Raw genomic sequence first — 14,283 nt, forward strand, 5'->3', positions numbered from 1 at the left:
CTTCAGAAAAAAATCATAACTACAAGCAGGAAAATTTATACGTAAAAAATTCTCATCTTCTAACTCCTATAACTTTTTAATTTTTCTGCGTACGGGCCGGGATGAGGACTCATTTTTTGCGCCGTGTTCTGAAGTTTTTATCTGTACCATTTTTGTATTGATCGGAATTTTTGATCGCTTTTTATTCATTTGGAATTTTTTGGCATGTACGCCATTGACCGTGAGGTTTAATTAATGATACATTTTTATTGTTCGGACATTTCTGCACACGGCGATACCACATATGTTTATTTTTATTTACAGTTTTTTTTTGTATGGGAAAAGGGGGGTGATTCAAACTTTTATTAGGGAAGGGGTTAAATGACCTTTGTTAACTTATTTTTTTTCACTTTTTTTTTGCAGTGTTTTTTTTTGTAGCTCAGGCTTGGAGCAATCAAACGCCGATCGGACGTGAATGAGCAAGGTAAGGGGGTCTCCGCTCGCGTCCTAGCTGATCGGGACTGTTAGGATTCGGCAGGCTGGATGTGGATCCTCTGTGTCAGCGAGGGATTGGCGTGGACCGTACCGGTGGACCGGTTCTAAGCTGCTACTGGTATTCACCAGAGCCCGCCGCAAAGCGGGATGGTCTTGCTGCGGCGGTAGCAACCAGGTCGTATCCACCGGTAACGGCTCAACCTCGCTGACTGCTGAGAAGGCGTGGGACAGAAGGACTAGACAGAGGCGAGGTCGGACGTAGCAGAAGGTCAGGGCAGGCGGCAAGGTTCGTAGTCAATGGTAATGGCAGAAGGTCTGGAAACACTGATATGGCAATCACAGGAAACGCTTTCAGTAGGCACAAGGGCAACAAGATGCGGCAATGCTGGGAAGGGGAAGTGAGGTTATAAAGGCGTGGAGCAGGTGGACGCTAATTACACTGATTGGGCCAGACACCAATTAGTGGTGCACTGGCCCTTTAAATTTTAGAGAGCTGTCGCGCCCACGCCCTAGTGAGCGGAGCCGCGCGTGCCAGTTCGTGACAGCCGGGGACCGGGACAGGTAAGTGGATTGGGATGCGATCCGCGAGCGGGCGTGTCCCGCTATGCGAATCGCATCCCCGTCGGCAGTGTCAGTGCAGCGCTCCCGGTCAGCGGGTCTGACCGGGGCGCTGCAGAGAGGAGAACGCTGCGAGTGCTCCGGGGAGGAGCAGGGACCCGGAGCGTCCCTTCATACAAGACGAGGCCATTGGGAGCGATTCTTGAGTTTCCTTCCGGAAGACGGAGAAGTCCTGGGTAACTTCATCAATGGCAGGCAATCCAGAAGAAGTGGAAATGGGGAGGGGGGGGCAGAGGGTGAAGCTTGCCACGGGGCAGAGTGTTACCAGGAAGGGGGCTATGAGGAGGCAAAATCCCAGCTTGCTTTTTGCCGAAAATATCCTGGTAAGCCTTGGGAGGAGCCGGTATTGGTGGAACCACAGGAGTTAGACAAGTGGGAGCAGAAGTGAGGCATCGTTTGTGACAAGAAGGACCCCAATTCTTGATCTCCCAGGTGGTCCAGTCAAGGGTAGGAGAATGACGTTGGAGCCATGGCAGACCGAGGAGGACTTCAGAGGTGCAGTTGGGCAGAACAAAAAAATTTAATTTTTTCGTGATGCAGTCCAATGCTCATAAGCAGGGGTTCTGTGCGGTAACGCACAGTACAGTCGAATTTTACTCCGTTGACAGAAGAAATGTAGAGCGGCTTGGCGAGACGGGTCACTGGGATGCTGAACCTATTAACAAAAGAGGCCAAAATAAAATTTCCTGCAGAACCAGAGTCCAAGAAGGCCACAGCTGAGAAGGAGGAGTTGGCAGAAGGAGAAATCCGCACGGGCACAGTGAGACGTGGAGAAGCAGACTTCACATCAAGAGACGCCACTCCCATGTGAGCTGGGTGCGTGCGTGCGTTTCCCAGACACGGAGGACGAATAGGGCAATCCACTAGGAAATGTTCGGTACTAGCGCAGTAGAGGCATAAATTCTTATCTCTGCGACGAGACCTCTCTTCATAGGTCAGGCGAAACCGATCCACTTGCATAGCCTCCTCGGCGGGAGGCACAGGGGTAGACTGCAAAGGATTCCGGGAGAGAGGTGCCCAGAGATCAAGGTCCTTTTCCTGGCGGAGCTCCTGGTGTCTTTCAGAAAAACGCATGTCAATGCGGATGGCCAAATGGATAAGTTCATGCAGGTTGGCAGGAATTTCTCGTGCGGCCAGCACATCCTTGATGTTACTGGATAGGCCTTTTTTGAAGGTCGCGCAGAGGGCCTCATTGTTCCAAGATAATTCAGAGGTGAGGGTACGAAATTGGATGGCGTATTCGCCCACAGAAGAATTACCTTGGACAAGGTTCAACAAGGCAGTTTCGGCAGAAGAGGCTCGGGCTGGTTCCTCGAAGACACTACGAACCTCAGCGAAGAAGGACTGAACAGTGGCAGTGACAGGATCATTGCGGTCCCAGAGCGGTGTGGCCCATGACAAGGCCTTCCCAGACAGGAGACTAACTACGAAAGCCACCTTAGACTGTTCTGTGGGGAATTGGTAAGACAACATCTCCAAGTGTAGGGAACATTGAGACAGGAAACCACGGCAGAGTTTAGAGTTCCCATCAAATTTGTAAGGCAGAGACAAGCGGAGGCTAGGAGCGGCCGTTCGCTGCGGAGGAGGTGCAGGAGCTGGCGGAGGAGATGGTTGCTGTAGCTGTGGCAGAAGTCGCTGTAGAATGGCGGTCAACTGCGACAGCTGCTGTCCTTGTTGGGCGAACTGTTGTCCTAGTTGAGATTGCTGGGCGACCACCGTGGTAAGGTCAGCGACAACTGGCAGCGGGACCTCAGCGGGATCCATGGCCGGATCTACTGTTAGGATTCGGCAGGCTGGATGTGGATCCTCTGTGTCAGTGAGGGATTGGCGTGGACCGTACCGGTGGACCGGTTCTAAGCTGCTACTGGTATTCACCAGAGCCCACCGCAAAGCGGAATGAACTTGCTGCGGCGGTAGCAACCAGGTCGTATCCACCGGTAACGGCTCAACCTCGCTGACTGCTGAGAAGGCGTGGGACAGAAGGACTAGACAGAGGCGAGGTCGGACATAGCAGAAGGTCAGGGCAGACGGCAAGGTTCGTAGTCAATGGTAATGGCAGAAGGTCTGGAAACACTGATATGGCAATCACAGGAAACGCTTTCACTAGGCACAAGGGCAATAAGATCCGGCAATGCTGGGAAGGGGAAGTGAGGTTATAAAGGCGTGGAGCAGGTGGAAGCTAATTACACTGATTGGGCCAGGCACCAATTAGTGGTGCACTGGCCCTTTAAATCTTAGAGAGCTGGCGCGCACGCGCCCTAGAGAGCGGAGCTGCGCGCGCCAGGACGTGACAGCCGGGGACCGGGACAAGTAAGTGGATTGGGATGCGATCCGCAAGCGGGCGCATCCCGCTATGTGAATCGCATCCCCGTCGGCAGTGTCAGTGCAGCGCTCCCGGTCAGCGGGTCTGACCGGGGCGCTGCAGAGAGGACAACGCCGCGAGCGCTCCGGGGAGGAGCAGGGACCCGGAGCGCTCGGCGTAACAGGGACATCGCGATTTTATCGCGATAGTCCCGATCAGCCCGACTGAGATGCCGGGAAGCGTTTACTTTCATTTTTAGACGCGGCGATCAACTTTGATTGCTGCGTTTAAAGGGTTAATAGCGCGCGTCACAATGATCGGTGCCCGCGCTATTAGTCCAGGGTCCCGACTACCGACCCGGTGTGACCCCGTTTTAAACACCGGGACCGGGCGAGGGGTGTACAGGTACGCCCTTCATCCTGAAGGAGTTAAGATAAATGGAGCAAGTAGAATACTTTTCACGAGGGTGTCAACCACCTTTCTAGAGAGATCTTTTTGTTCTAGCACAAGCCGCTCAATAGCCAGGCTGCCAGCTGGAAGTTCTTTAGATCTTTGTGGAATAGAGGGCCCTGGGACAATAGATCGTCCCTCTGAGGAAGCAAGTTCTTTTAGAAGACGGAACAAGCTTCTCTTCGGCCACATCGGGGCTATGAAGATGAATTTCCCTCTTCCTAATCTCACCTCCTGGAGAGCTCTCATGATTGGAGGAATTGGTGGAAAAGCATAAGCGAGGTTGAACGACCATATTTGTTAAAGAGCATCCACTGGCTCTGGGTGAACTCTGAGTCAGAGATAGAAAGACTTGAGCATTCAGGGACCATTCTCCTGGATCTAGAATATGGCGACTTAGGAAATCGGCTGATGGGTTGTCTACTCCTTTCAGATGTTCTGCAGAAAGGGATAACACATTTTGTTCTGCCCAAATAAATATCTTCTCTGCTAGAATCTTCAGGGGTGTGTGTCTTGTTCCTCCCTGATGATTGATAAAGGCCACTGCTGTAGTGTTGTCTGAGTAGACTTACATGAAGGCCCTCCACTAAATTTTTTTAAGCTTTTAAAATCGCTTTTAATTCTCGATAATTCGAGGAACAGGTTCGGGTTTCTTGGGACCAGGCACCCTGAAGTTGGAGATCTTTCACCATGCTCCCCAGCCCCACAGACTGGCATCTGTCATTATAGAGGTAGATGAAAGAGGGATCAATGGTATCCCTACCAGAAGATTTTCCTTCTTCCGCCACCACTTAAGGGATTTCTTTACAATAAGAGGAACTTTCATCTAGTTTTCTAGTGACAACTGAGAGCGATCCCAGGTTTTCAGTATTTGTGACTCAAGAGTTCTGGAATGACTCTGACACCAGGGTACGGCTGGTATACAGAAAGTCATGGACCCCAGTAGGGACATGGCTTCCCTCAAGGTAACAAATTTGTTTTGCAACACCTTTTTTTATCTTCTGCTGAATGGAGGATACTTTTTCAGCTAGAAGAAAGGTTTTTTGTACCTCTGAATTCAGGATCATGCCTAGGAATCTCTTTGTTCTGGAGGGAGAGAGATCCAACTTCTGGAAATGTATTATCCAGCCCAGGTCTTGCAGACATGACACTGTCTGTTGGACATGCAGATACAGCAGGTGGTAAGAATTGGCAGTGATCAAAAGATCGTCTAGGTAGGGAATCATGGTGATCCCCTCTAGTCTCAGGCAGGCTACAACCTCCACCATAACTTTTGTAAATATCTTCGGTGCCAAGGATATTCCAAAAGGTAGAGCTTTGAACTGATAATGAAAGCCTTTTTTGTTTAACTGGACTGTAAACCGAAAGTATTTCTGGTGAGGCTCGTAGATAGGAATATGAAAGCAAGCGTCTTTTAAGTTGATAGTCGCCATCCAGGCGTCTTTTAAGTTGATAGTCGCCATCCAGGCGTCTTTTTGGATTAGAGGAATGGCAGATTTCAATGTTTCCATTTTGAACTTTTTGTATGTAATACATTTGTTCAGACACTTCAAATTTATAATGGTCCTAAAGGAACCGTTGGGCTTTGGGACTAGGAATAAGTTGGATTAGTGTCCTAGGCCTTGTTCTTGATGAGGAACCGGAATAATAGCCCCAAGGATAACAGATCTTTTATACCTGAGCTGAGCCTCATGTTTGCATTTTTTGATCCTAGATCTGCAATGCGATATCTTTGAGGAGGAGGAGGAGGGAAGGCAAACTCGATTCTGAAGCCGAACTCCAGAGAGTTCAGAATAAACAGATTTTTTGAGATGTTTGCCCACTGGCGACAAAATCGAATGAGTCTTCCCCCCCACCTGAAGACCGTCATTGTTTTTTAGAAGTGTTTGAGGGAGGGTTGAGTAAGAAATCTCTGATCTTGCCTCCCTTTGGGTCACTCTATCTACCTGTTTTTCCCTTTCCTTTATACTGCTTGTTTTTGGGAATCTAACGAAAATTAGTTTTTTGTTTGGTAGATTTTTCTTCAGGTAAGATTTTTCTCCTGTCCACAGCTTGTTCCGGAATCTTATCTAAGACTGGGCCAAACACAGACAAAGTTTACTCTTTGAGGTAGAATCCCCCTGCCAATTTTTAAGCCATGAGGCTCGCCTGACTGAGTTGGACAGGACAGCTGATCTGGAGGACATTCTGACCGATTCAGTCGAGGCGTCGACTAAGAAAGCTGTAGCAAGTTTTAACATAGGTACTGATGACAATATATCCTCTCTAGAAGTTTTATTAGATAGATGAATTTCTAGTTGAACAAGGATCTTGCTACCGTAGTGGCCGCAATATTGGGGTTAATCAGAGCAGAAGAAGAGTCCCACAATTTTTTTTTAACAATCTGTCCATCTTACGGTCTAAGGGATCTTTAAGTTGAAAGCTATCCTCATTAAATGGAAATCTGGAACGGAATTACTTGGAAAGTAACAGCCTTTTCTCAGGTTCTTTCCATTCTTCAAGAATAAGATCCTTAATATTGTCATGAACGGTGAACACCTGTTGTTTTTTAGGTTTCAATCCCGCAAACATGAGATCTTGGATAGAGGTGGACTCAGTGGTTTGAGGAATGTTCATAGCATTTCTTTTTTTTTTTCAACTGTAATTTTTATTAAAGTTTTCAAAATTTTTCAATACAAAGACAGGGTTGAACATTCAAGTAGCGAAAAATATAAAGTGTAACCCCAGGCAAACATTACAGCTTTGCTAGGCATATCAGACAAAATAGGCATAACCAAAGTAAGAGCCCATACCAAACCCAGGGGTTCGGAACAAGGACTAAAAGAAACTCAAAGGGAGGACAAGAATAAGGGTAAAGGGAACCAATCCCAAAATGATGAATCCGACAAACACAAGGACATGACAACACCAAGGGAGTACAAAAGGGAAAGCACAGGGAGGAGGGGAAGAGGAAGGGGTGAAAGGGGGGTGGGGAGAGTAAGAAGAAAGCAGCTAGGGGGGTTGCCTATCCACAAAACCGTCCCATGGTTCCCACACAGATAGGAAAAGAGGCAAGGTATTATTAAGAGAAGCAGTAAGAGATTCCAGGGAGCGAATCTCCCGAATCCTCACCATCAAGTCCAGCTCAGAGGGAGGGTGTGCTTCCAAAATTTTGCAATAAGGGTCTTAGCCGCCAAAACAATATGCATAAATAGTTTTAAAGGGCGTTTGGCTAGCAACATAGAGGAAAGGAACAGTAAGCATACTAGGGGATCTAAGGGGACATGGACCCCCAATACGTCCGCCAACTCCCTCCGCACCATCTCCCATTAAGGTACTACCACAAGACAGGCCCAAAATATGTGAAAAACCGTACAAAACCCCACCCCACAACGGCAACATTGAGGTGGAATGTTCGGATTCAGACGGTTAAGCAGGGCAGGAGTGTGGTACCATGCCATTAGCATTTTGTACTGTGTCTCCTTTTAAGCTGTGCAAATGGCGGCCTTAGAATCCGGTTCCCATATGATCCTCCATTGAGGCAGGGTGTTCATAGCATTTCTGACAGCATTAACTAGAATTTCAGTGTCCTCAGAGGAGAAATAATATCTCTTATCGTTCCTCTGTGTACAGGGTTCAATGACTTCGCCTTCCTCTTGAGAATTGGAACCCAAAGAAACAATATCAACCTAAGAATCTGAATCAGAGTTCACTTGCACAGTGGTTTTTCATCTTTTTAACAGAGGAGGATCCGAAAAAGAAGGAAGATCCGGAATATGGAGATGGATCAACAAACTGAGCTTTAGGCAGAGGCGCAGCAACAGAAGTTTGAACTTCAGATTTAATAATAGAGCGAAGTTCCTCCAAAAAAGACGGGGATTTCTGCTGAATTAACCTATCCATACAGGCTTTACATAGGAGTTGATTATATCCTTCATGTAATACAATAGCACAAACCCCACATTTTTTTGATTTAACCTTGGATTCTTTTTCCTTAAATTTCTTCGGGGCTTCCTTGTCTCCCTAAAAGAGGAGAGAAGGAAACCCATAAGAACAGGGAATTTTTTTAAAATAATATCCCCCCCCAAAAGAAGTAAGTGTACCCGCAATGGGTCAGCTACTCACTGGGTGGCTGGGTCCTGTGTGCTCCAGAGAGGCAGAGTGGGCAGCAACCAAACTATCCATGGTTATCCAGAGGATGTTGGATAGACCTGGGCTTCCTTGAATTTGGCACCCGCCTCCCGAATCCGAATCACGGCGTCTTCCGGTGGGCGCCGCCATCTTGGAGGCAGGACTTCCGGTCTCTGGCAAATCACAAGAGACGTATGCGCATGCCTCGTCACATGTGCATGTGACGTCACCTGCACACGCGCGTGCACAAAGCTACCACCAGAAACAGCCAGGGGAACCAGGGCACCCGAGGCAGGCCAATGAACTAGGTCCCCTGCATAAACTCCCGGAGCGCCGCAGGGGACCGGAAGTGGGACTGGAGAGGTGCCTCAGGAAAAGGCCACGACCCGATACGGGAAGAAGAGAGGGAGGCCAAAGGCGACTGACTCACCCCGCCTGAACTCCACCAACGCAGCCCGCAGGGAAAAAAGGTACAGACCTCTCTGCACCCCTGATCCACAGGAACAGGAAACACTGAGGGAGTATAGAGGGAGGGGCCTTTTTAATCTCTCTTGTGCTTCCTGTTCCTATGCAGATAGGGGGCAATCTCATGTGGTGCTGTCGTGAGTGGACAATCTGAAAATATTATTTATGTGGGAAAATTTAAAAGAAAACGTCAATTTAGCATCTTTTGGAAGGTTTTGTTTTCATGCTGTACACTTTTCGGTAAAAATGACATGTTTTCTTTATTATGTGGGTCAATACGATTAAAATGATACCCATGTTATATGCTTTTCTACTATTCTACCGCTTAAAAAAAATCTCAAACTATTTTAGCAAAATTAGTATGTTTGAAATTGCCCTATTTTGACCACCTATAACTTTCTCATTTTTCCATATACGGGGTGGTATGAGCGCTAATTTTTTTGCGCCGTGATCTGTAGTTTTTATCAGTACCATTTTTGCTTAGGTTTTACTTTTTATACATTTTTTATAAGGTTTTTTGGGAATAAAATGTGACAAAAAAAGCTGCAATTTTGAACTTTTTTTTTTTTACGTTGACACCATTCATTGTACGGGATAATTAACAATATATTTTGATAGTTCAGACCTTAACACGCACAACAATACCAAATATGTTTATTAATTCTTTTTTGATGCTTTTTTGGGGGCAAAATGGGAAAAACGGATGATTAGCATTTTTATTAGGGAGATTTTTCATATTTAATTTTTTTTTTTCCTTATACATTTTTTTTTTTACACTTTAATAGTCCCCATAGGAGACTATTTATAGCAATCATTTGATTGCTAATACTGTTCAGTGCTATACATAGGGCATGGCACTGATCAGTGTTATAGGCTATCTTTTGCTCTGGTCTGCTCGATCTCAGACCAGAGCAGAAGACCCCTGGAGACGGCCAGAGGCAGGTGAGGGGACCTCCGGCCGCCATGCTGGATGATCGGATCCTCGTGGCAGCGCTGCGGGTGATCCGATCATCCATTCAAAGTACCGCACTGCGGCAGATGCCGTGATCTGTATTGATCACGGCATCTGATGGGTTAATGGCAGACATCCGCGCGATCGCATTACTGGCAGGTCCCTGGCTGATAGCAGCCAGGACCTGACGCCCATGACGCGAGCACTGGTCCGGTGCTCACTTTCATGGAGGAGCGTAAATGTACGTCATGGTGCTTTAAGTACCACCAATCGCTGTCATCCTTCAGCCATAACTCCCTTATCCAAAAGTCCCTCATCCAAAATGCTCAGACGATTCTCCCTCAGACGCAACTTCCTGCTGCATAGCAGAGCCAACGCTGCACAGCACTGTATAGCAGAGCCGACATTGAATAGCATGTACAGCAGAACCCGTATAGCAGAGAGCCGACACTGACTCGGCTCTGCTACATGGCAGGAAGGTTTTTCATCTGAGGGATGACGGAGTTTTGAATGAGAGACTTTAGGATGACAAAGGAGGGAGGAGGGAGTTGCGGCTTACGCCTGACGGAGATTTGTCCAAGGGAGGAGGCGGGATGCTGTGAGGACTGACGATGTCCTAAATAGACACCGTATATATATATATAGATGGGGATCACCACCAAGTGCATGGGGCTTCCTTTAAAGGGAATCAATCATCAGATTTTACCCTATATAACGCTTGGTAAAGCGTTATATAGGGTAAAATCTTTATTTTCACCACTCCCGGGGGACGCTCCTGCCCCCAGGGATGGTAAAGATATGAAGTTATAAACTAGTCACCGCCGTCGCCGTAAGTAGTCACCTGGGCGGGGAGCTCTTCTCATCTACTCCCGTTCTTCAGCCGGCAGCGACGTCCCCTCCGCTTGATTGATGGGCCGCGTCATCACTCTGCTCCGTCTGTTCAGTGAGCGGAACAATGACGCGGCCCGTCAATCAAGCGGAGGGGGCGTCGCTCCCGGCCGAAGAATGGGAGTAGGGGAGAAGAGCTCCCTGCCCAGGTGACTAGTTTATAACTTCATATCTTCACCATCCCTGGGGGCAGGAGCATCCCCCGGGAATGGTGAAAATAAAGATTTTACCCTATATAACGCTTTACCAAGCGTTATATAGGGTAAAATCTGATGATTGGTTCCCTTTAAAAGATGTAATAAAAATGTCATGTATGCTCAAGAGTTAGGTCACTGACATGTGCTTGAGGGTAAAGATTACCTGGCCTGAGCACCCAGTCACTACTATGCCCTCACCCTCGCCTTAGCACCCACCACTATGCCCCCAACTTGGCATGAGCACCCACCAACACACCGTTACCTTGGCTTGAGCACCAACCACTATTACCTCACCCTATCCTGAGCACCCACCACTATTACCTCCCCCTACCCTGAGCACCCACCACTATGCCCCCATCCTACCCTGAGCACCCACCACTATGCCCTCATCCTACCCTGAGCACCCACCATTACCTCACCCTATCCTGAGCACCCACCAACATGCCCCAATCCTACCCTGAGCCCCCACCACTATGCCCTCATCCTACCCTGAGCACCCACCATTACCTCACCCTACCCTGAGCACCCACCAACATGCCCCAAACCTGGCATGAGCATCCACCAACATGCCCTTACCTTGGTTTGAGCAAGCACCACTATGCCCACACCCTACCCTGAGCACCCACCACTATGCCCGCACCCTACCCTGAGCACCAACCACTATGCCCTCACCCTACCCTGAGCACCCACCACTATGCCCTCACCCTACCCTGAGCACCCACCACTATGCCTTCACCCTACCCTGAGCACCCACCACTATGCCCTCACCCTACCCTGAGCATCCCACCACTATGCCCTCACCCTACTCTGAGCACCCACCACTATGCCCTCACCCTACCCTGAGCACCCACCATTATGCCCTCACCCTACCCTGAGCACATACCACTATGCCCTCACCCTACCCTGAGCACCCACCACTATGCCCTCATCCTACCCTGAGCACCCACCACTATGCCCTCATCCTACCCTGAGCACCCACCATTACCTCACCCAACCCTGAGCACCCACCAACATGCCCCAAACCTGGCATGAGCATCCACCAACATGCCCTTACCTTGGTTTGAGCAAGTACCACTATGCCCACACCCTACCCTGAGCACCCACCACTATGCCCCCACCCTACCCTGAGCACCCACCACTATGCCCTCACCCCACCCTGAGCACCCACCACTATGCACTCACCCTACCCTGAGCACCCACCACTATGCCCTCACCCTACCCTGAGCACCCACCACTATGCCCTCACCCTACCCTGAGCACCCACCACTATGCCCTCACCCTACCCTGAGCACCCACCACTATGCCCTCACCCTACCCTGAGCACCCACCACTTTACCCTCACCCTACCCTGAGCACCCACCACTATGCCCTCACCCTACCCTGAGCATATACCACTATGCCCTCACCCTACCCTGAGCACCCACCACTATGCCCTCATCCTACCCTGAGCATATACCACTATGCCCTCACCCTACCCTGAGCACCCACCACTATGCCCTCACCCTACCCTGAGCACCCACCACTATGCCCTCACCCTACCCTGAGCACCCACCACTATGCCCTCACCCTACCCTGAGCATATACCACTATTACCTCACCCTACCCTGAGCACCCACCCCTATGCCCTCACCCTACCCTGAGCATATACCACTATGCTGTCACCCTACCATGAGCACCCACCACTATGCCCTCACCCTACCCTGAGCACCCACCACTATGCCCTCACCCTACCCTGAGCATATACCACTATTACCTCACCCTACCCTGAGCACCCACCCCTATGCCCTCACCCTACCCTGAGCATATACCACTATGCCCTCACCCTACCCTGAGCACCCACCACTATGCCCTCACCCTACCCTGAGCACCCACAACTATGCCCTCACCCTACCCTGAGCACCCACCACTATGCCCTCACCCTACCCTGAGCACCCACCACTATGCCCTCACCCTACCCTGAGCATATACCACTATGCCCTCACCCTACCCTGAGCACCCACCACTATGCCCCCACCCCACCCTGAGCACCCACCACTATGCCCTCACCCCACCCTGAGCACCCACCACTATGCACTCACCCTACCCTGAGCACCCACCACTATGCCCTCACCCTACGCTGAGCACCCACCACTATGCCCTCACCCTACGCTGAGCACCCACCACTATGCCCTCACCCTACCCTGAGCACCCACCACTATGCCCTCATCCTACCCTGAGCACCCACCACTATGCCCTCACCCTACCCTGAGCACCCACCACTTTACCCTCACCCTACCCTGAGCACCCACCACTATGCCCTCACCCTACCCTGAGCATATACCACTATGCCCTCACCCTACCCTGAGCACCCACCACTATGCCCTCATCCTACCCTGAGCATATACCACTATGCCCTCACCCTACCCTGAGCACCCACCACTATGCCCTCACCCTACCCTGAGCACCCACCACTATGCACTCACCCTACCCTGAGCACCCACCACTATACCCTCACCCTACCCTGAGCATATACCACTATTACCTCACCCTACCCTGAGCACCCACCCCTATGCCCTCACCCTACCCTGAGCATATACCACTATACCCTCACCCTACCCTGAGCACCCACCACTATGCCCTCACCCTACCCTGAGCACCCACCCCTATGCCCTCACCCTACCCTGAGCACCCACCCCTATTACCTCACCCTACCCTGAGCACCCACCCCTATTACCTCACCCTACCCTGAGCATATACCACTATGCCCTCACCCTACCCTGAGCATATACCACTATGCCCTCACCCTACCCTGAGCACCCACCACTATGCCTTCACCCTACCCTGAGCACATACCACTATGCCCTCACCCTACCCTGAGCACCCACCACTATGCCCTCACCCTACCCTGAGCACATACCACTATGCCCTCACCCTACCCTGAGCACCCACCACTATGCCCCCACCCTACCCTGAGCACCCACCACTATGCCCTCACCCCACCCTGACCACCCACCACTATGCACTCACCCTACCCTGAGCACCCACCACTATGCCCTCACCCTACCCTGAGCACCCACCACTATGCCCTCACCCTACCCTGAGCACCCACCACTATGCCCTCATCCTACCCTGAGCACCCACCACTATGCCCTCACCCTACCCTGAGCACCCACCACTTTACCCTCACCCTACCCTGAGCACCCACCACTATGCCCTCACCCTACCCTGAGCACCCACCACTTTACCCTCACCCTACCCTGAGCACCCACCACTATGCCCTCACCCTACCCTGAGCATATACCACTATGCCCTCACCCTACCCTGAGCACCCACCACTATGCCCTCACCCTACCCTGAGCATATACCACTATGCCCTCACCCTACCCTGAGCACCCACCACTATGCCCTCACCCTACCCTGAGCACCCACCACTATGCCCTCACCCTACCCTGAGCATATACCACTATGCCCTCACCCTACCCTGAGCACATACCACAATGCCCTCACCCTACCCTGAGCACCCACCACTATGCCCTCACCCTACCCTGAGCACCCACCACTATGTCCTCACCCTACCCTGAGCATATACCACTATGCCCTCACCCTACCCTGAGCACCCACCACTATGCCCTCACCCTACCCTGAGCACCCACCACTATGCCCTCACCCTACCCTGAGCACCCACCACTATGCCCTCACCCTACCCTAGCACATACCACTATGCCCTCACATCAGAACTGTCCTGCTTCCCACAGTGATCTGTCGGCAAGCCTGTACATTTTTATGGCCTTACACTAGTGTTGTGGGCAGCGGCAGTGACGCCCTGTATACAGGTGACACCCGGGTCC

Source organism: Hyla sarda, chromosome 5 (genome assembly GCF_029499605.1).
Source record: "Hyla sarda isolate aHylSar1 chromosome 5, aHylSar1.hap1, whole genome shotgun sequence".
NCBI lineage: Eukaryota > Metazoa > Chordata > Amphibia > Anura > Hylidae > Hyla > Hyla sarda.